This window comes from Triturus cristatus, chromosome 10 (genome assembly GCF_964204655.1).
Source record: "Triturus cristatus chromosome 10, aTriCri1.1, whole genome shotgun sequence".
Taxonomy (NCBI): Eukaryota; Metazoa; Chordata; class Amphibia; order Caudata; family Salamandridae; genus Triturus; species Triturus cristatus.
In genome coordinates, this window is record NC_140593.1 from 292,072,146 (window position 1) to 292,094,053 (window position 21,908).

Sequence of the window (21,908 nt, forward strand, 5' to 3'; positions counted from 1 at the left end):
GTGCTATACCACGTCCAATCAAGGCGGTGTTCTGGGAGGATTTGACCTCCTCGTATGACATTTTGTTGGCGGAGGCAGACTGGCATCCACCCTTTGTATTAGCCGCTCCTAGAGAGGAGGGTGTTTGTCGCGATACGTCCCTGAAGAGCATGCCAATGCTTTCACAGCAGGGTGGGCAGCGGCCCTTGCCCTGGCGGTGTATCATCATCAGGAGGGTTGGGATGTTGATTCACCAGCTCATGAAATCCCTTTACGTTCTATACCACAGCCACAACCACAATATCCAATCAAACATGAAGCAAAGGCTCACGTTTTTGACATTCTAACACAGTTAGCGTATCAAGGTGTGATTGAACCATTTATATCACCAATGAATAATCTTCTCTTTACAGTATCAAAACCGGATGGTTCATATCGGATTGTATTGGATTATCGAAATTTGAATAGTCATTGTCGCACATTTGCAGTGCAGAACACTAACAACTCCGCACTTGTGAACAGTCTTGTTCGTAAAAAATATAAATCTACTTTGGATATTTCCAATGGTTTCTACAGTGATAATCTCGCTACTGAGAGTCGTGACACGACAGCATTTACCGCCATCGGGAATCAGAAACAATTTACGCATTGGCCATGGGGTATAAGAATAGCCCCGGGTCATTTTCGGCACGTGTCGTGTCTTTGTTGTACGGCATAGATCCAGATGCGTTCTTGTACGTTGATGAAATTTATCCGACAGACGACCAACTAATGCCGCATCTAGTCAAAGTCGACAATATTATTTTGTCCTTTTCAGACTCTTGATACAAATTCAATTTTGCAAAGTAACACATCGCCCATTTGGCGGTGCTCTTTTGGGCTATGAGCTCAATAATGAAGGAAAGGGTCTTGCACCCCATTTCCTAGGGAAATGTGCTCATTTACAACCCCTGGGATTGCAGGGATTTTTGATTTTCGGGAGGACTTACATTCCCGATTACGCCCATCGTATCAAACCGCTATATGCATTGATACAACTGACATTTTCATCTGCCAGCTGGCTTCCGGAACATACCTCTATCCTACAGTCTTTGCAATCTGACTTGCTTGAGACTAACTTCTTGTTGACGCGTGATAACACCACCAACCTGGTGATACGTATCATGCCAGGGATGGTGGGTTTCACATACTTAAAGTTCAATGAGGGAGAAACAGTACCTATTGATACAAATCACATTCATACACGTCGGCTGAAAGGCAATTCTCAAATACCGAAAAAATCTTGATGGCAGTACAAATGGCAATTCTGAAGGAACTCTTACTGGTGCAAGGTAAACGCATTCTTTTTTTTTTTTTTTTTTTGTCCTCATTTGCCATATCCCTCATTTTCTGCGTACACCGACCACCTAGCGTGCCCACCGGTAGAAGACATGATTAATTCCTCAACCGAACCTAAGCACGATGGTATATTGGTGGATGATGGTAAGCCAGAAGAGGAAACACATCCCAGCTATAGGATCTAAATGGAGTAAAAACCGGAGATTGAAGACCCAAGATCCTTGGGGTTTTTTTTAGGCATAATCATTGGACCCGGGGAAAAAAAAACAAACAAAAAAAAAACCCCGGCGCCCTATCTATGATGAATCAAAATGTCCCAAAATGCTCGATTGCCTTTGTTGCCTGGCCTGGCTAAGTCCATCTTTGATGTCTCGATCAGGGACGTCAGCCAGCCGACATGCTGAGGCGCAGATGGGTCAACCCAGACTTTACAAATCTGTCTTCTAGCCAGAAGTATTGCATAGAATAAAAAGAGTCTGGCCTGGCCCATAATATTAGAGTCCAAAGCAAAAACTATTAATGGCAAGGTGAGAGTCAGGTTGGCATCTAGCATGGAATTCAGCGATGTTATTACTTCATCCCAAAACCGGGCGATAGAGGGGCAATCTTTAAACATATGAATATCAGATGCATTGGGAAGATTGCATTTATTACACTTTTTATTTTGCTGGTACTGTGAAAGCCTTAACGGGGAGAGATAGGCCCGATGTACTGTGAAAAGATGGTTCCGTCTAAACCATGCAGGTTTCACAATTTTGTATAATATCGAGAAAGATTTAATCCAGTCCTCTATGCAATTATAGTCCAGATCTTTTCCCCAAAGATCATCAGGAAGGGTGAAATCGCCATCAATATCTTCGAGCAAACTCCAATACCACAAGGCAACCTCCTTACCCCCCCTTTGCCGCTCTACCAGTAGTTGTTATATGTTGCTAATGGCCCCCAAAGGAACCCCTTTTTCACCAAGAGCCCTGACCCAGCTTACAAGTTGTATATACTTAAATCTTGCCAATCCGGATCCAACCTTGCCCAGCAAATCGTCCCAAGATATAATGTCGCCTTCTAACAGAAGTTCCCCCCACCTTACAATTCCTGCATCCCTCAAAGGTATGGCCAGTTGGTCTTTCAGCCAGGCCGGTAGGCCTGGGGAGTCCCAGATTGGTGCATAGTTGGAATAATAAGAGAGCCCCAGGTTCTTCCTAACCGATGCCCAGGTCTTAGCCAAAGATTTTAAGATTTTTAATTTCACCTTTTTGAAAAATGTTTGGTCTCCATATTTAAACAAAAATCCGTCTAATGGTAGGTCCGCCCCCACTAGCATTGCATTATACATTAGCCCCAGTGAGATATTAGATGGAGACTTCAAGAGCATCCTTGAATATGAAAGCATAAAAGCCCATGCGTAATATTCTATATCTGGAAGTGCCAGCCCCCCCTTCTCTCTTCTCCTCCTCAGCTTTTTCCATGCAAGCCTGGTGGTTCTATAGTTCCAAATAAAGGAATTTATCTCTTTCTGACATCTGTTCAAGATTTTAGAGTCGAAAACCAAGGGGATAGTATTAAAGAGAAAAATGTATTTGGGCAGGATAGACATTTTAATGAGGTTTACCCTCCCAATGATGGAAAGTTGGAGATGGGCCCATGATTTTAAAAGATTCCGACAATCCTTAAATACTCGATCCATATTGCTTTGTGCAATATTTTTGATGTCCTGTGTTATCCAAATACCAAGGTATCTCATAGAGGAGGTCATCTTCAGATGTTCACTGGCGATGTTCCATGCCATAATTTCTGTTTTTCCAGGGTTGATTTCATACCCGGAAAAGCGACCAAATTCCTCAGCCCTTTTAATAACCGTTGGGAATGCTAGACCCGGGTCAGATGTTAAAATAAGAATATCGTCTGCATACAGAGCGACCCTCCTCTCCCACCCCTCAAATCTAAATGGTGGAATATTCACGTCAGTTCTCAGGACCTGCGCAAAAGGTTCTATATACAGATCGCAGAGTAAGGGAGAGAGAGGGCAGCCCTGCCTGGTACCTCTCATAATAGTAAAAGGCTCTGTTAAGACTCCATTGATTAATAATCTAGCTGATGGTGCCCCGTACAGCAGAGAGATAGTGCGGCAAAAAAAATTCCCAAAATGAAATTTCTTCAAAACCGCGTCCAGGTAACTCCAATTAACCCTGTCAAACGCTTTGGTAGCATCCAACGTAAGGGTTGCCAAGGGAGTGGAAAAAGTAGTGGCGATATCAATTGTGCCAATCAGCTCCCTTGTCAACTTAGCCAGTTGTCGCCCTTTTATAAATCCCTTCTGGTCTTGGTGTATAATAGACCCAATTACACTCCCTAATCTTGCTGACAAGATGGTTGCGAAGATTTTATAGTCACTGTTGAGGAGTGAAATTGGCCGATATGAACCGCACTCACACGGGTTTTTACCTGGCTTGAGTATCAACACAATGATTGCCTCATTCCATGACTTAGGAGGAGTATTGCCCTTGACTAAGATCTCGTTAAAGAGGGCCGTAAGTGTTGAAACCAAAGTTGGTGAGAGCACCCGGAAGATCTCACCAGGTAAGCCATCGGGACCTGCTGCCTTCCCCTTTTTAAGTGAGCCTATGGCTGTGATGACTTCAGCCTCTGAGATTTCCTTCTCCAAATATTTGCTTTGAATCTCAGTGAAAGTTGGCAGAGGTATTTTCCCCAGCCAAAGATCTCTTGCATCTTGGTCCTCAACGATGTCCAAGAATTTTGGTTACGGGCGAGGAAAACATGGCGGCCGCGGGTTAGCGCAGGTCGCGCGTTACCGAGCAGTACCTTTTCATGAACGAATTCTGATTCTGATTCTTCCCGACCCGTTTCCTCGTTTCCCCGTTCTTATGGCAGGCTTGGTGTGTCACGGTTGACGGGTGCTTTTCTTCTGTAGTTCGGCCCCCTCCGGTTTGCTCCTGCGTTCTCTGGATGTGTGTTGGGGGAAGGTCACCTCTCTCCCCCTGTCTGCTGAGGTGGAGTCGGGCAGTCGTGGAGCTAAGACGTGGCCGCGCGGCGGCGGCTCACGGTTTCCTGAGACAGAGCTTCGGCGGCCCCGCTGGAGGGTTACACGCTGTCAGATGTCGAAAGCACTGCATGGATGTGGCCGGGGAGGACTGCAAGCAAGTCGATTGCAATCAACCCGCAGAGTCATCGGCCCCAGTCAGTAAGGAAGTAAGTCGGAGCTCCGATAGGGTCCTCGAAGCTACAGAAGGTAAGACTTTGTTACATACGAATGGTGCAGAGGAGGCTCAAAATACCCCTGATAAGTCTGTTAAAGGTAAACAAACCGATAAAGGGAAGAAAACATTTAAAGGGGACAGAAGCATATTTCGGAAGCAGTCTCTTAGTAAAAAAGAGAAAGTCGCAATCTTGGCAAAGGTCAAGAGAGATAACGACCAGCTTGAATTGGAAGAAGTCAGAAGGTGTATCCCGATAGGCGAGGGGGTGCTAAAGAACAGAAGGGCAAGTCGAAGTCAGGAGGGAGAGGATAAGGAAGTACAGAAGTACATTAGAGGGAGAAATTCCTTACAGAAGGGGGAAAACAAACAACAGAGCAATATAGTTCGAACAACTCCCTCTCTGTGCTCCTTCTTTAAGGTCCTACCTCAGGTTTTGGAGATCTGTGCTAGTAAGGACACTTTGCCACCTTCTGTTGACCCTTCTCCTGAGCCTATGTCTGACATCTCCGATATTAGGCCTTCTGCTTGCGGCGTACAAGCACCCATCCTCCAAGAAGTTAGTACCAGAGTGGTGGAGGCAAGCAATGGGGGTGTGACAACCAAGGTTATGGAGACCGGCTGCGATCCGAGCACACTGGGGGATCTTGCACAAATATTAGCAGATATGAGGGAGGAGTTTAGATCTGATTTCTCAACCTCTAAGCTTAATCAGGCGGAAATAAGAGCCACGTGCGAATCACTGGAAAGTTGATGATCTTGGAGGGCGGATCGAGAATCTGGAGACCTCTGTTGAGGGCTTGAAATTGGGCATGGAGAAAGCCGAGGATAAAATTCACTCCTTACAGAGAGAGGGGGATGTCTTGAAAGAAAGGGTTGAGTCTCTCGAGAATTTTTCGCGTCGGAATAATCTTCGCCTCTTAAAAATTCCGGAGGGAAAGGAAGGAGGAGATATTAAGTCCTTTGTGATCAATTTACTAAAAGCCTCTTTGGTTTTTGATGAGGGAGCCGAGATCTTAGAGAAAGATATACAGCGGATCCATCGGGACCCATTTCGGCTAAAACCAGGAAGAGACAAACCAAGGAAAATTTTGATTAATTTTCAGACTTACGCCCTGAAGGAGAAGCTATTAAATTTGGCATTAAAAGAGAAGTCGGTTAAGGGTCCTGAGTTCTCCTTCGAGGTGCGATCGGACCTCTCCAAAACTACTCTGGATCGTCAGTGGGAGCTTGGCCAAAGAATGGAAAAATTCCGATTATTGGGAGCTACGGAACAGATGAGATTTCCTGCCTTTTTGCGGGTGATGTACAACAACAAAATGCTTAATTTTAGATCTCCCCAGGAAGCAGATGCATGGCTGAACGATACTCTAAGGAGCTCTCAAGGGCGAAGCTAAGAGCTTAAAATTTGAATCTTGAGCTGTCATAATTATGAAGGAGAAGTAAAAAAAAAAAACGGGGAAAAAAGGGTAAGGGTAAGGGGAAAAAAAAAAAAAAAGGAGAGAAAATTATCTATAGCGGAAAAAAAAAAAAAGAAGAAGAAATGAAATAATAAAAAATATATACCAAAATATAAATAACTTATTCTTCATTATAAGGTCTTCCCCTGTGATGTCATCTTTTATGGGGAATCAGAAGGGTAGGGCTTGGATCATGTAGTAGTAAACGAGGGTACTGCTCAAGGACGCAAATCTGACAGTCCAACAGGTCAGAGAAAGTAAGGGAGGGTTTTCCGGGGGGGGTGGCGGGGAAGGGGGTTTGGTGATGGGATCAAATTAAAAATTCTCATTTGTCACATCTCTTTAAGATCAAGATGTCCCCAAATTTGGCTGAAACCTCAAATAATCCTCAATTGTCAATTGCAAGCTATATGGAAGGGATGGTTAGTGTGCTTGGGTGGTGGTGGGTAGCTACTTAAGGTCATGGCTGTTATACGGTATTTATCCTGGAATGTTAATGGTCTGCGCGTGAGGAGCAGAAGAGATCGTATCTTTCAGTATTTGAGAGATTCCCCCGCGCAGATTATTGTCATTCAGGAATCACATCTTCTTAGGACTGAAGCCTCTGAAATCTTGGGGAAACAGAGATGGATCGATAAATTTATATCCACGGACCACAATGCAAACATACGAGGGATTATTATCATCTTCAAAAAATCAGTGAAAGTGCAAATTTTGGGTCATAAAGAAGATCAAAGTGGTAGGTGGATTATAACTCGTATCTTGGTATATGGGCAGGTCTACATACTAGTAGGATATTATGGGCCCAATCAAGATGATCCTTATTATCTGGATTGTATAAGAAACCATCTGGTTACATACCAGGACCCTATAATATGGATGGGAGATTTCAATATTGTTATCAATACCAAACTAGATAAATCAAGTAGCTCCAGAGCCCAAGTTCTATCTAATTCTAGACAAACATTGATTTCAATTATGACGCAGTTGGGGCTAGCAGATATTTGGAGAGAGAGATCGGGAAACAAACTGGGGGTTTCCTTTCGGAACTTTAAATATAAGCATAAGTCTAGAATAGATTATGCATTATTCAGTTTCTCACTTAATAGTTCGGTGATTTCAATAGACTATCTCCCGTCTCACTTGTCTGATCATTCAGCTATCTCATTTTCTTTAAGAGGTGATCAGCAGCCTAGATATGCAACGTGGTCTTTCGATCGTACGATATTATTAGATGAAGATGAAATCAAGCATTTAGCAGATGAAAGTAAAATGGAGATAAATTTGGATTCTGCTGTAATAACTATGGTATGGGAGGCACTGAAAGCATTTCTCAGAGGCGTCATTACCAACAGAGCCTCTTATAGGCGGAAGATATATAGGGAAAAGCTCACAGCTTTAGAATCTGAGATGAAGGTAATAGAACAAAATCTTGGCCTCTCTAAGGGTTCAGTTGTTGAGCAAGATAGGCTTTTGGATCTCAAGAATCAGATGGAATTTATCCTTCAAGAGAGGGTCACAAGGAGGTGGGAGGTGAGTAAACTTGCCCAGTTCGAGCTAGGGGAAGTTGCAGGGAAGCTGTTGGCCTGGAAAGTGAAAGCAGATCAGGCTAAAAACTATATTAGAGAGATAAAAGTGGAAGGCGAAACAGACCTTAGATCCTCTAATTCAGACATAGGCAACGCTTTTCTGGAATTTTTTAGAGACATTTACAAGGTAAACACATTCTTATGGTCACGCCACTCCCTGCTTTGGAGGCAGTGACTAAAGCCAGTGTACCAACCTCAAAAGCTTTACATCTGTGTTGGATACAATGGGCTACATCATTGACATAAGCTGATGCCACGTTTATCTTTGATCCTTCTCTTCAGACACAGGAGTACTTATAGTATGAACATGTTCATCCTCCTCCTCTGTCCTTGCTTCCTTTGGATGCATACAAATGCATTATCTATACCGATGGCTCGGCGCAACCGGCCGTCGGTTCTAAATATGCTTTTTCAGTGGCTTGCGCAATTGTTGCTGGCTCAATTGTTAATGGAGAGTTTAAGTCTTCCATTGTGCGCACTCAGGCACTTGAAGACTGTACGGCACAATTGGCGGAGCTGCGTGCTCTTGTTCTTGCTCTCGAGTTTGCTGATCCAAATGTGAATACTCTTATTGTGTGCAATTCCTATTACTGTGTCCAGTTTTTTATTGACAACTTATTCTTTTGTTCTCGGAATGACTATTGAGATTCTAAAGGCAGTGCAATTAAGCATAAAATGATTTGGGTTCGAGTGGCAGACCTTAAACAACGTCTGCCCCTCACACATGTTATCTATACTCTTGGCCATCAGCGTGTAGGAGCACATGCTCTTGGTAATTCTGTGGCTGATGAAGCGGCCAAATCTGCAGTAGCCACGTGTTCCATAGCAGCAGTTACAAGGTCCATGACTAGAATAGATAATGATATTCTGGCAGCTGTAGCTGCAACGCGGGAGGAACCGTTTATCCTCAGGGTATCCTTTCGAAATACTCTTATCATATGACTCCCGAACAGGTTCCTTATGCTTTGATTCCTTCAGTTGGGTATCAGATGATTCCCAACTTGGACCGCAGACCTGCTTTCATCAAGGCTGCACATGAGGGTATGGCATCTGCACATGCCGATGTGTCAGCGGCAGTCTCCATTTTACAGCAACGTTACTGATGGCGTGGTTTATATAAACAGACCCGTAATTATGTACTTTCTTGTGACATTTGTCAGCAAATCAAACCCTCTATGGTCTCACGTCCAACGCAAACACAGCTGTGTATTTCTAATCACCTTTTGGCTGTATCTATCATGATCACTGCAGTCCTCTCTCTTCTGATACTGCATATAAATATATCTTTGATGCAGTTGATTCTTGCACTAGATTCCTTTGGGTTTGGCCACAACGCAGTGTTCGAAATGTCATCAGGGATTTGCATGTCTTTGTCGGGATGTTTGCCTGTGGCACCTTCCATTCAGACAAAGGTCTAGCGTTCGCCTATAAGACGTATAAGGATGCGATGAAGTCCATGGGGGTGCTGGTGCAGTTTTCGTCTCCATATAGGCCTGATGGGAATTCAATTGTGTAACGAAAAAACTGTGAGTTAAACCAATCCTTGACAGTTAGAGTCTTAGGTACTGGCCGGAGCTGGCTGGCCCACTTGTATGGGGTTCAACGTGCACTTAATAATCTCCCTAGAAGATCTCTGGGTGGGCGGACCCCATACGAAATGCTCTTTGACCTTAAAATATTTGTGCCCGACCTTAATGGTCTATATGTTGTGGCAGCTGCTGCAACCTTTGACGTAGATAATCATTCTACTTTGTTACAGGATCTACAAAAGACAAGTGACAACTATGCTACTGAACATTTACCCTCTTCCACTGATACAGCACTGGTGATTCCAGTTGCCGGCTGGCTGCCTAAGATTGGTGACCTGATACGAGAAAAGCTGGAGAACAAAAAAGAATTTGATCCCTCTTATTGTGAACCGGTTCCAGTGCTTGGACTGAACGGTACTCGCACAGTCATTTTACCAACTTTACCTGGTGGCAAAGACAACAGATACATATCAGTGGTGTTAGACCTGGTACCATTGGCGTGACTCTCCCTTCCATTTTTTCTGATTGCCTCCCCTGTTTTTGATATGTGTTGCTGGTTTAGATGCTTTGGACACTGTGACACTGCTATTCAGTGCCACAGTGCAAGTGCTCCCTATGTTAACTTGATGTATTGATTAGTGACCCCATGATTGGGTTATTTGATTTAGCTGTCAGACCCTAGTACAGTGCACCATATATGCCCAGGGCTTGTAAGTCAAATGCTGCTGGTGGGCTTGCAGCACTGGTTGTGCCACCCACAGAAGCAGCTTGTAAAGTGTGTCTCAGGTCTGCCATTGCAGAGCCTATGTGCAGTCTAGTACTGGCATGCTGACTGACCAAGTGCACCCACTTGCCAGTCCCTAGACCTTCCCTTATCTTCATATCAGACACCCCTACGGTAGGCCCAAGGGCAGGGTGCATTGTAAGTATAAGGTAGGACATGCCATGGTGTGTGTGTCAATTCCTAATAGTGAATTACAGCCATTTTCGTTTTTCACGATTGCAAGGCTACCTGTTCCCCATAGGCCAGAATGGGCAGTTTGATTATTATATCTTCTAATCCTAACTGACTGAGGGAACTAGGTAGAAATTTGAGTTTAGTATGCCTGAACTCAGAATGATAAAATACATATTTTAGTGAAGTTGGTTTTAACATTCTCTGTTTGAAAATTCCACTTTCAGAAAGTAGGCATTTTCTTGCTTAACTGTCCAAGCCTGCCTCTGCTAGGTTGTGTATTGTGTGTCTGGTTCTGTGAGTGACAGGGGCTGTGGGATTCCAGGAGAGAGGGTGAGTCAACACAGGGCTGAATAGGAAGATCTGCATGTAGATGGGTGGGAGGTGCTGCACCTGGGACCTGAATAGGGTTGTGCCTTCCCTCCACAATGCTGGCTCTACCTCCTGTGGTGCGTATGATGTCTCTGCCCTGCACTCTGAAAGGAAAGAAGGAGTCTTGTCAACAAAGTGCTCCAGGACTGACCAGAACTGGTTTGGACTAGGCAAAGGCCTCTCTGCCTTCAGAGAACAAAGAGAAAAGTAGTATAAATATGGGGACCCAGACCCCAAGACTTTAGATCACTTCTGGAACAACAAGACGAAACCTCTGTCAAGGAGAAGAACCAAAGGAAGCAGTAGGAGTTGGACTGCCCCCCTGCCAGTGTGCTGTGTTGTTGGGTTGGCCTGCAGTGGTGTCTTCATTGCCAAGGAGAGGAGAAGGAACTTTTACAGAACTTTCATCATCTTGCAGAATATTACCAAGGGCTTGAACTTGTGCTTGCCTCCTGCTGAAGTCTCAGGGACAACAGACTTCACCACCAGCTCCCCTCTGAATTTCCTTGCTGGAAATTCTATCTGCAGAAGCCTGCATGTCGCTGGGAGCTGGAAGCGCGATGCAACAAGAAGAAGCGTGTCGCCGCCGCAGCTGTAGTCATCGCATCGCTGGAGAAGCGTGCCGCCGCTGCATCTCCCAGAAGCGTGACTTCATCACAGCTGTCTGCTGTTGCATCACCAGAGAAGCGCATCGCAACCGTGAGGGTCGTCGTCGCATCATCAGAGAAGTGTGTTGCAGGGCCTGTCGTGGCTCCAAAGTACAGAGTCGCTGCATGGCTGCCAGGGCGTGCACACATCATCTCAACATTGTCGCATCAAGGGCACCATCTTATCGCATTGCACCGGATTGTCGCATCGCATCGAGCCGCCATGTTGCCGCATCACAACTGGGCTGCAGTACGAGAATCTATGCATTACCTCCTCTCTGGTAAAGATCAAGACGCATCCCCCACTCTGTGCAAGCATTGAGGCGCGACGCATCGTCTCCCCCGAAGCAAGGAACCGACGCATCTCCAACGCTGCGAGCCTTTTGTTTATTTTGCGTTACGCATCCAGGTACTTTTGTGAGAACTGTGTCGCATTTACCATCAATTTGAAGTAAGTTAATTCTGCCATCTTTAAGTCAATTTTGAGTACAGTATTGTGGATTTTTGTCGTTTGTGGCCTTGTGTTAAGTCTATATAAAGAATACTTATTTTTATAAAAAGCATGTGTGGTGTCAATCTGTAGTGTTTTCACTGTATTACTGTATGTGTTCACAAATGCTTAACAAACTGCCTCTGAGATAAGCCTGTGTGCTTGTGCCAAGCTACCAAGGGGGTGGGCAGGGGTTATCCAGTAGTGTAATCCCCTTTCCCTGACTTAGAAGCAAGGGTCCCTGTTGCTGTTGCTGCTGATGATTACACCCCTCGTTCTGCACCTGTTGATTCAAGGATTAATTTTCATTACTCACTAATGGTGGATTTGTACACTCGGATCTCCAGTGCCCTAATTTTCCGCAGTTGTGGCACGGAAATTTCTTCTTCGCCTCTTCGATGTTCCCCTTTCCTTTTCCTGTACCATATCTAGGCCTATTTCCTGGATTATTTGCTTGTTCAACCAGCTGTGCTTCTTGTCTTTCTGCAACCTTCACCTGTGCCCACATTGCTTTTTCCTTCAGCTTTCTTTGTTTCGCCTCAATTTCATCACTGAAGTATTTCGCATGTCTCAAGATTTCATCAATCTTCTTACTCTGCCAATCAACTGTGTGCTCACGTATCATTTCACTGATTTCAGGTCTCAAGCCATATACAAATCTGTATACAAAATGACTCAAATCCTTATCACCCAGATGTTCATCTCCACTGAACTGTTTAAAAGCCAGTATTAACCTTTCATAAAAAGCATGAACTGATTCTTTTGCTTCCTGATGTGTTCGATCTATCTTAACCCAATCTTTCTCTTTAGGGGGTACCTTATTCTTCAGGAACACTATGACCTGTTCGTATTTTCTCATAACCTCCGGGTCTGGAGCTCCTGTTCTTTGATCTCTCGGGTATTCTTTAGCAGGCCAATCTATCACTATTTTACACTCTGCCCACAAGTCTGCTGGAACAATTATATCAAACAGACTATTCAAGTCAATCCACAGCACTTTTGACAATTTCACAAACCTATCAACCTGCCTATACCACTCAATGGGCTTCTCTCTCAGTCGAGGGAAATCATTCGTAAATGAAAAAATATCCTGCCTAGTCCATGGGACATGCACATATCCTCCTCCCGGAATCTCTCTCATAGGATAGGCATCCACTGTTTTTTCCTTTTCTCTCATGGGAAATGCTGAGTACGTCCTGTCCACTGTATCTTCTCTTTTCTTGTACCATCTATCCTTCCACTTTTCCACATCACCCCATTTTCACAATAATCCAATCATTTCCTTAATCTGCCCTGTTCTGACAACATCATTTAAATTCTCAATGTCCTTGTCTGAAAAATCCACTCTGTAAGGCTTCTGTAAAGCTTTCACCTTGTCCATGTCAATTCCCATTTCACTCGCTATTCCTTTTAATCTGTCATGTGTATTCCTAGCCCTCCATGTAATGCTCTTGCACATGAATAACAACTCTCCATCATGATGATTTTTTAACATTTCTGTAGGAATTGTTCCCGCTATTAGCTCCTCCAGTTCTATGCGCAACCTAGCTACATCAATTGCCTGAGAATCTTTGTCCTTCTTTTGGAGAACTTTCAACCAATCATTCAAATCCTCAGCCGTTATTTCTGTAGACTTTTTCCCTGTACTTACTTGTTCTGCCATCCTCTGTGGTTCCAAAATTGATCCTCCCATCATAACATTTCTTTCTACACAACCAGTATTCAATCCTGAATTAGGCTGTACATTTAACTCTCCACCACATATGGTATGTCTCAACTGTCTCAAATGATTCTCTTCCGTCCTCATTCCTGACTCTGAACTAACTTGTCCATTTCCCACATATGGAACTGTCAAACCATTTTCACCCATTCTTTGTTTATCAAAAATAGGCATAACCGGACCTATGGTTACAGGCACTGTAACAGCTTCTAGATTCTTGGTCAATTCCCTGATCTTCTCTGTAAACTCAGATGTTGTTCTTGCTAATTCTCTTGTTTTTTCATCCCCGATTGCACTCTCTCTCTCGCTCTCTCTCTCTCTCCCTTTCCGTGAAAGAGCTACCACTTTTCAGATCAGGGGTCACAACTTCTGTTTTAATTATTTGCAAAGTATCTCTTATTGGTGTAGCAACTGGTGTTCTTACTTCTGGTTCTGGTCTATATGGAGGTGGTCTCTTGTAAATCATGTCATCCAAAACTTCATCGTCATATTCATTAGCCCCATACCTTCTCAACTCTGCATCAGGTACCTTTTCCGTACCTTTCCTCCCTTCCGTTTCCTCAACAGTTCTCATAGGATATAGTCCCTCTGACATACTAGCATCTCGCCATCTCCTCATTCGATCATGATGAGATTCACAATCATATTTCCTCCCAGAAATGTACCTATAATTACCTCCACTCCTCTGCTTTTCTCGCTCATGCACCTCATCTTCCCATTCTACCAATGCCTCGAACTGTGTCGGCCTTGGTCTGGGCTCTAGACTCATCATTTTTTCCCTTAAATTTCTCAACACGGCCAGATTAAATGAACCATGTTCCGGCAATGCTAAAACACCATCTTCTTTAGTGTACTTAGCCCAATTGTCTAACCAAATACAGGTATGATACCCGTATTTCGCAACCATGAAGGATGCAGGGGTTCTTGTCAGAGGTAGTAACTCACCCTCTCTAGTTATTATGTCCTTATCCTTGTCAAACCATTTTTTAATTTTACTGAACAAGGATTTCTTTTTCTTTTCCTCTGTTTGGTAATACATTTTTGCGTTTACCACAACCCTCTAGTCCTTTCTACAACTGTACGATCTTTTGTCCAATAACAGCGCGACTCACACTAACGCACCAATACCGGAGCGTCTACGTCACCCTGTACTTCTTCCAATCCCTGCGCGGCTCACACCAATGCACCAATCACAGCGCTTTCGCTGTTCTAACCCACTGTCCAATCACAGCGCGGGCTTTCTGACATCAGTAGTCGCTGCAGTCGCTTCTACTCCTGTCTCCTGTCACTCGGCTACCCCTCCTTTACAAAACCTTCTCGGTAGACTCTGTTTCAGATTCTACAAATCTATTAGTTACAACATATAAACATTTCCATTGTCTGCTCCGCTAACCATAGAATAGTAAAAGACCTTTCCCACAAGAATCCCGCTTCTCTCTAGAACAGCGCTTACCTCTGCTCTACCACGGAATTATTACTTTCGTTGACACAGTAGCACATCCCTCTACTCTGCCCTTCTAACATGCATTCATTAACCGTTTCCTCCCGGAATGTTCCAAAGAGTTTCACAATCAACTAAATGCCCATACATTCACGTACTTTCACACAAGAAAATGTAGCACATTTACACAGAATCCTGCCTTTCCCGAGAACAGCGAACAATCTGACCTGCTACAGAATTATAACACACGTTAACCAAGCAGCGCTTACCTCTGCCCAATCCTTCAAACAAGCTCAGAGAATACCTATTACTTCTCCAGCGGTAGGCTTTAACGGCGAACCTTACGGATCCCTGGGACTTAAGACCAGAGTTTCACAGATAACCTTTGCTACCATACACACTTCTTTTATACAGAAAATATATCTCTAGTAGTAACACACGACGATGTCACTGAATCGAACCCAGACAATGCGACGCGCAACTTCAATTGTCATACGCTTTTCCCTGCATTCGTACAGGGCCAACAATCCCGTCTTTCCCGAGAGCAGCACTCACTTCCCTCTGCCCTACTACGGAACCGTCACCGACTCCCTACGTCCCAGAAGCCGTACACACTACATATAACTCAATACGACGACTTCAACATTTAGTGTTAGTACATGTATCAACATCAATCAATAAATCAATAAATCCAAAGCCTATGTACAAGCAATTTATCAGATCAAGACAATAATCAAAACCATCATACTGCTACCAGGAAACTGCTGCAGATCAGAGCTTATAAATTCTTCCTACTTCCACAGACAGAGTAATTTCACAGTCATACGCACACACACTCATCATACGCTGGTGGGGCCCATATCACCAACATTCATTCTATTACTCTATCCACACTGAATATGAGAGAGAACTCCTAAATCAATCTGCATCTAATTTGAGGTCAATGCAACCAAATTGAATTGTCTCGAGTCATGATTTAAACAATTTTAAACACATTTGAGATCTCAATAAAATGACAAAGAAATAACCACCCGACACTGGAATTCAAACAAGAATTCTTTTTATCTAAATTAATTCATAAGGAAACCATTCAATTGCAAAATTATTATTCTCATATTTACCTATTCTAGCTAAATGTCGTATTCTAGGTCAGGACAGGTCCCTCAGTAAAGAATCAAAGTCTCTCGAGTCGCCGTCCTCTCAATCAGCATCGATCCTCTTGAGCATAAGTTCAGGAAGAAGTGGCCTTAGACCCTCTCTAGTCTAGTCATATTTATACCAAAACTTACATATTAAAAGTTACAAACAAGCTCTAAAACGTCCGTTGAACAGAACGAGCAGGAAAGGATGTTAGCTTGCAACATTTAGAAAAATCTCCGCTCTCGGATATCTCAAAAATAAAAACACGGAAATAGGAAGTCAAAAATATAGTTTGCGACATCCAGGGATGCTCTTCTCCGGAATTGTATCACTTACAGTGAAGCCACCGTAAGTTTATCAAAAATGTTCATTTGTGACAAATGTTGTTCTCCTCCAAGGATATCTGGCGACCATCCCAGAGTTGTCGTCTTTTCATAACTTTTAGCTCAGACAGAGGCCGAGGTCATATTCAACCATATTCAGCGAGGCCTCTCTTCATATTTCATCTACTCAAATGCAGGCTGTAGATGTCGGCCATTTTCTCAACAGGCCAAAATGGATAACTTAATTAAAAAGAAACACAAAACAACGTTACTACATCGTATTGATTATACAGTGTTAATTCCCACTAATACCCTTATGTGTATGTATTTATCTAGCCATCTGCAACATAAAAAAGCATTAAAGCATATTAATTCAAAGCGCAAACACATAACAAATAGCACATTAGCCACACTTATTTAATTAATTTGCTCACCAACTTAGTTCACTTATTAATTAAGCCATGCAATTGCATTCCCACGTGTAGTTCTTTCATTAGTAAGGTTGATTAATAAAAAACTTAACAAAACTTTAGTACTTAATAATTAAACAATAGTAATTTTTTATTATGACATACGAAAATATAAACTGAAGTTTGAGTTTAAATAGAAAACCCTGCTCCAGCACTAGAAAATGTCAAAGTGGTGCAAAGTTAAAGCAAGTTATTTGAAATTCCATAGAATACAAAGGGAGAAGTCATTGTATAAAGACTGTGAAAAAAGGACGATTAGGCCTAACCACCCTCCTCTTGGTTAGAAGAAGTTTATTTTATATAAAGGAAGATTACTGGGCTTTGACAGCAGACCCCATACCTAAAAGCCTGGATGTAAGATTCACATCATAGGAACAGCGGAGCTCCTATCCATGGAACGGATTTCTCCAAGTGTGTTAAAACAACGTGCAACATCATAATTTCAAAGCACGAGTCTTCAGTACTGCAGCTGTGTGTAGCATGTTATGTCTAGGTGCTAGGGACGGACCAGAACAGAATAACAAGGGGCATTGTTTATCGACCTTGCACATCGTGTTCAGACAAAACTCCAAGAAAGGCGGGAGCAAGATGTACACTTGCTCCTGCCATTGGTAAGCATGGTAAAAGCGGGAATTATTGATGACACTGGTGTACCTTTAAAAAAACAAGCCAGATTAGGCACGGAAACGTTTCACGCGCCGTGCAATTTCACGTGTTTGCAAACTAAGGAATGACCCACTGTGGAATTGCAGTCCTACCCTGTTAGGAAAACTTCCTTATCCTCATGTTGACATCTGTGACTGTTTGTTGCTCCTGAGGCGGAAGCCGGGAGATTGCTTGTTTTAAATATTGGAGTCACTTGATACTGTGTGTGTTTTTAACTCACTGCCTATCTCCCTGAGCACCCCCACGCAGCGGACCCAGCGCTGACGTTGGGAACATTGCCTAATTGACGACACCTGGTCGAGCACTCAGGCCACGCCCACCTCGCTGACCACGCCCCCCGCATTCAGTACATAAGGCGCGCTGATTACGAACGCGCCCAGAAGACTGTTTGTTGCTCCTGAGGCGGAAGCCGGGAGATTGCTTGATTTAAATATTGGAGTCACCTGATACTGTGTGTGTTTTTAACTCACTGCCTATCTCCCTGAGCACCCCCACGCAGCGGACCCTAGCGCTGACGTTGGGAACATTGCCTAATTGACGACACCTGGTCGAGCACTCAGGCCACGCCCACCTCGCTGACCACGCCCCCCCTCTCTACTAAAATGTGTCTATTCAGGAAGCGCAGCGGACGAGCGCAGCGGGAGCGCCGTCTGCGCGCCGAAGGCACGCCTAAGGCAAGCCCGTCTGCGCCCATCCGCGCCAGACCGCGCCCAGAGCCCGGACCCCTGGTTCGCCCTCCCCAGGCCACCACTTACTCCAGGGACACCTTGCTGGAACTCCGAATTCCCCCAACCCCCTCCTGCAGCAACTCGATCTCGCTCGCTGAAGGGAACTCTCGCTGTCGTTCATGCTCGTACAGTTTCCATCTAGAGCCAACTTTGAAACCCATCTCCCTCAATATGGCCCTGCTTAACTGCAGATCCCTCCCAAAGCATCAAACGGAAATTAATCTGCTCCTGAAAGACTCCGACATCGAAATCCTATTCCTAACGGAAACATGGCTCGCAGCAGGATCAGAGCCTGATATCGTTCAGTCACTCCCACCGGATTACCTGATTAAATTCCACAACAGACCTGTAGGCATCGGCGGAGGAATCGCTGTTATTTACAGAGACTACTTCGCATGTCAATTCAGAGATAGTCCCATACTGGACTGCGAAAACATCCTCTTCTCAGTGAGTCGCCCACCATCGCTCACACTCTCGGGACTATTAGTTTATCGTCCCCCTGGACCAATCCGCCACTTTTGCGAGTCACTTTTTGACTCTGTCTCCTCCCTGGCCTGTACTACGCCGAATTTTACGATACTGGGAGATTTAAATCTCCATCTCGACGACCCCTCCAATAAACCGGCGATGGACCTCAAAGCCGACCTAGGTTCACTCAGCCTCAAACTACTCAATAACCTCCCGACTCACATCAAAGGTCACCTGCTGGATCCTGTGTTCTCCAACCTTCCCCATCTCACAGCTAGGCCCCCTATCCCCACTCCATGGTCAGACCACTTCGTGGTCCCATTCGAGCTACTGCTATCCACCGAACCTATGGGTAAACCCCCTCCCCAACCCCCGGATCGCCCGTGGAGAAAACTGGACAAAAGCGCCTGGGCTCAGGTTCTATCCTCCACCTCCCCCCTCCTGGACGAAGACCCGTCCTTAGCAGAAACTCAGCTACAGAATTGGATCCATCAATCCCTAGATACCATTCTGCCACCCAAACCAATGCCTAGCAGGAACAAATAAACCAACTATCCCTGGTACACCCAGGAACTCCGTTCCCTAAAAAAGAGCTGCAAAAAATTAGAACGCGCCTGGAGGAAAAATTGGTCCACAGCCTCCAAAATCGAATACAGAAGCGCTATCAAGCTCTACAAAGCCGCAATTAAATCCACCCAGGCCACCTTCTTTGAAGGAAAGATCGCGGCAGCAGCTAACTCAGCGAAGGAAACATACCGCATAGTTCGGCTCCTCACCAAAATCCAGGACCCTCCCCCCCCTCCTGACCCTGAAGGTGTGAGATGTAATCAAATGGCCAACTTCTTCTCCGCAAAAATCGACAAAATACTCACCTCACTCCCCGCACCCTCTGCTTCTCTCCATCCTATCGCACCCCCCTTCTGCCGGAGGCTCCCTGCCTGCGAGCCTTTGATCAGATCTCCACGGAAGCTTTCTTAGAAACCCTGAAAGCTGTTAAAAGTGGCTCACCAGCGGACCCTGCCCCCATCAGTAAGATGAAACTGGTCGCCCCCACCATTGCCCAACCCTTCACCTATCTAATAAACGCCTCCTTCAGGAGTGGCACCGTGCCAGCCAATTGGAAAAAGGCTACGGTCAAGGCCCTCCTGAAGAAACCCCACCTGGACCCTCTAGACCCCTCCAACTTCAGGCCGATTTCACTCCTCCCAGGGATTAGTAAAGTGGCTGAACGAATAGCTAACAAACAGCTATCCTCCTTTTTGGAGTCCAATCACTTACTACGCGACTCCCAGACTGGCTTTAGACCGGGCCAAGGCACCGACACCGCCTTGCTCGCAGTTGTCGAAGAGGCGAGAGCCATCATAGACGCAGGAGGATCAGGTGCAGTGAGTGATTCTCCTCGATCTAAGTGCCGCCTTCGACACGGTGGACCATTCCATCTTGGTCCACCGGCTGAGCCAACTGGGAATCACTGACTCGGCCCTCGCATGGATTAAATCCTTCCTCGAGGGAAGATCATTCCAGGTTTCAGACGGCTTCTCCACGTCCAAACCCCTACCCATGCAGTGCGGGGTCCCTCAGGGCTCCTCCCTTAGCCCCACACTTTTTAATGTCTATATGGCCCCTCTCGAAGACATCATCACTCCCTTTGGTGTCAAGTCAGTGATGTACGCTGACGACACCCAGTTGGTTGTGTCCATTAACCACTCCGACTCTAGCTTAGGAAACCTGGCCAGTTGCCTAGAAGGGATCTCACAATGGATGTCGGACTCTAGACTCAAGCTTAACGGCGACAAATCCGAAATCCTCCTACTGGGCAATCAACACAAATTACCCGTTAACCTTTCCTGGCCAGCCTGCATGGGCACCTACCCTACTCCCAAAACAGAAGTCAAAAGTCTAGGCATCTGGCTTGACCAGGACCTTAACTTCAAAACCCAGGCCAGGAAAACATCAGGGACCTGCTTCGGCCTAATCCGTATGGCCCGTAAGATCCTCCACCTGATCCCTTTCCATTCCAGGAAACTACTGATGCAGGGACTGGTCAACTCACGACTTGATTATGGTAACATCCTATACTTGGGAGCCCCTGCATCAGTCACTCAAAAACTCCAGGTGGCCCAAAACGCCGCAGCTAGAGTCCTCACGGGAACTAAAGCACGGAATTCGGCGAAACCTGCCCTCAAGAGCCTACATTGGCTCCCAGTAAAAGAGCGCATTACGTTCAAAACGCTCTGTATAGCGCACAAAATTCTGCAAGATAAAGGCCCCCCAATACTCCGATCCTTGATGAAACCTCACAAAGCTAGTCGTCATCTAAGATCTGATTCACTTGTACTGGCATCCATCCCGAGAATAAAAAAGGCAAGATCGGGTGGCCGCAGGTTCGCCTATAACGCGCCTAAACTATGGAACTCCCTCCCATTACCCATGAGGAGTGAGCAGAATTTACTAGCATTCCGGAAAAAATTAAAAACCTGGTTCTTCCCCTAAACATTTTCCTGCTCCGACCCCACTGGGAATAAACGTCCTCTTAGCGCTGGGATGCCCAAGGGTAGCTATGCGCTCTATAAATCCACATCCAAATCCAAATCCAAATCCAAAGGCAGGGACCCTAATTCATGGAGAAAGGCACTACCAAGTGGTTCAAAGCGGCCAATTGGAAAATGTTGCATGCAGGATTTAAATTGAAACAGAGAAAAAGGGAGAGAAATGACTCCATGAATTAACCAAACAGCAGAGTCCGTTTCAGCCACCGAGAAGGGCAAGTGCTCCAATCGTTCAATATGCAAAAGCGTATATGCAGCATATTTCATGGAAATAAATCTTTGTTTATCAGTGAGATTAAATGGCAAAAACAAAGCAGTAGCATTTAAATAATTCCAAGGTACTTTTCCCATTTTGAGGGTCTGCAATGTCCATGCAAACTGCATAACAGATACTTTTGACCACAATACAACACAGATACATCACTCTGAACAATATCAATAACACATGAAACAATATAATCCAACGTATAAATCTGTGAGGAGAGTGTATTGATGCTATTGTCTACTACAGCAAGGACTTTTTCTAAATTGGCTTAATCAATTTGGCACAGACAAAGAGCAGCCTCAATCTGTGAAAGTTTACTTCCAAATTTCATTATAAGCGGCATAGATAAACCTCTTAGACCTAGGATTCCTAGGTCCTAAGATGAAATCAGCCAGATTGATCTCATTGGACAAGAGTGAAAGGTGTTGCTTCACTGATGCCAATGTGGAATGTTCCAACCATTGTGTGCATAACTTACCCACTGAGTATGTTATGACCAAATGTTTAAAGGGATAACAAGGATCAGGTCTAGTCAAAATGAAACCTGGCTTAACAATAACAAAACGC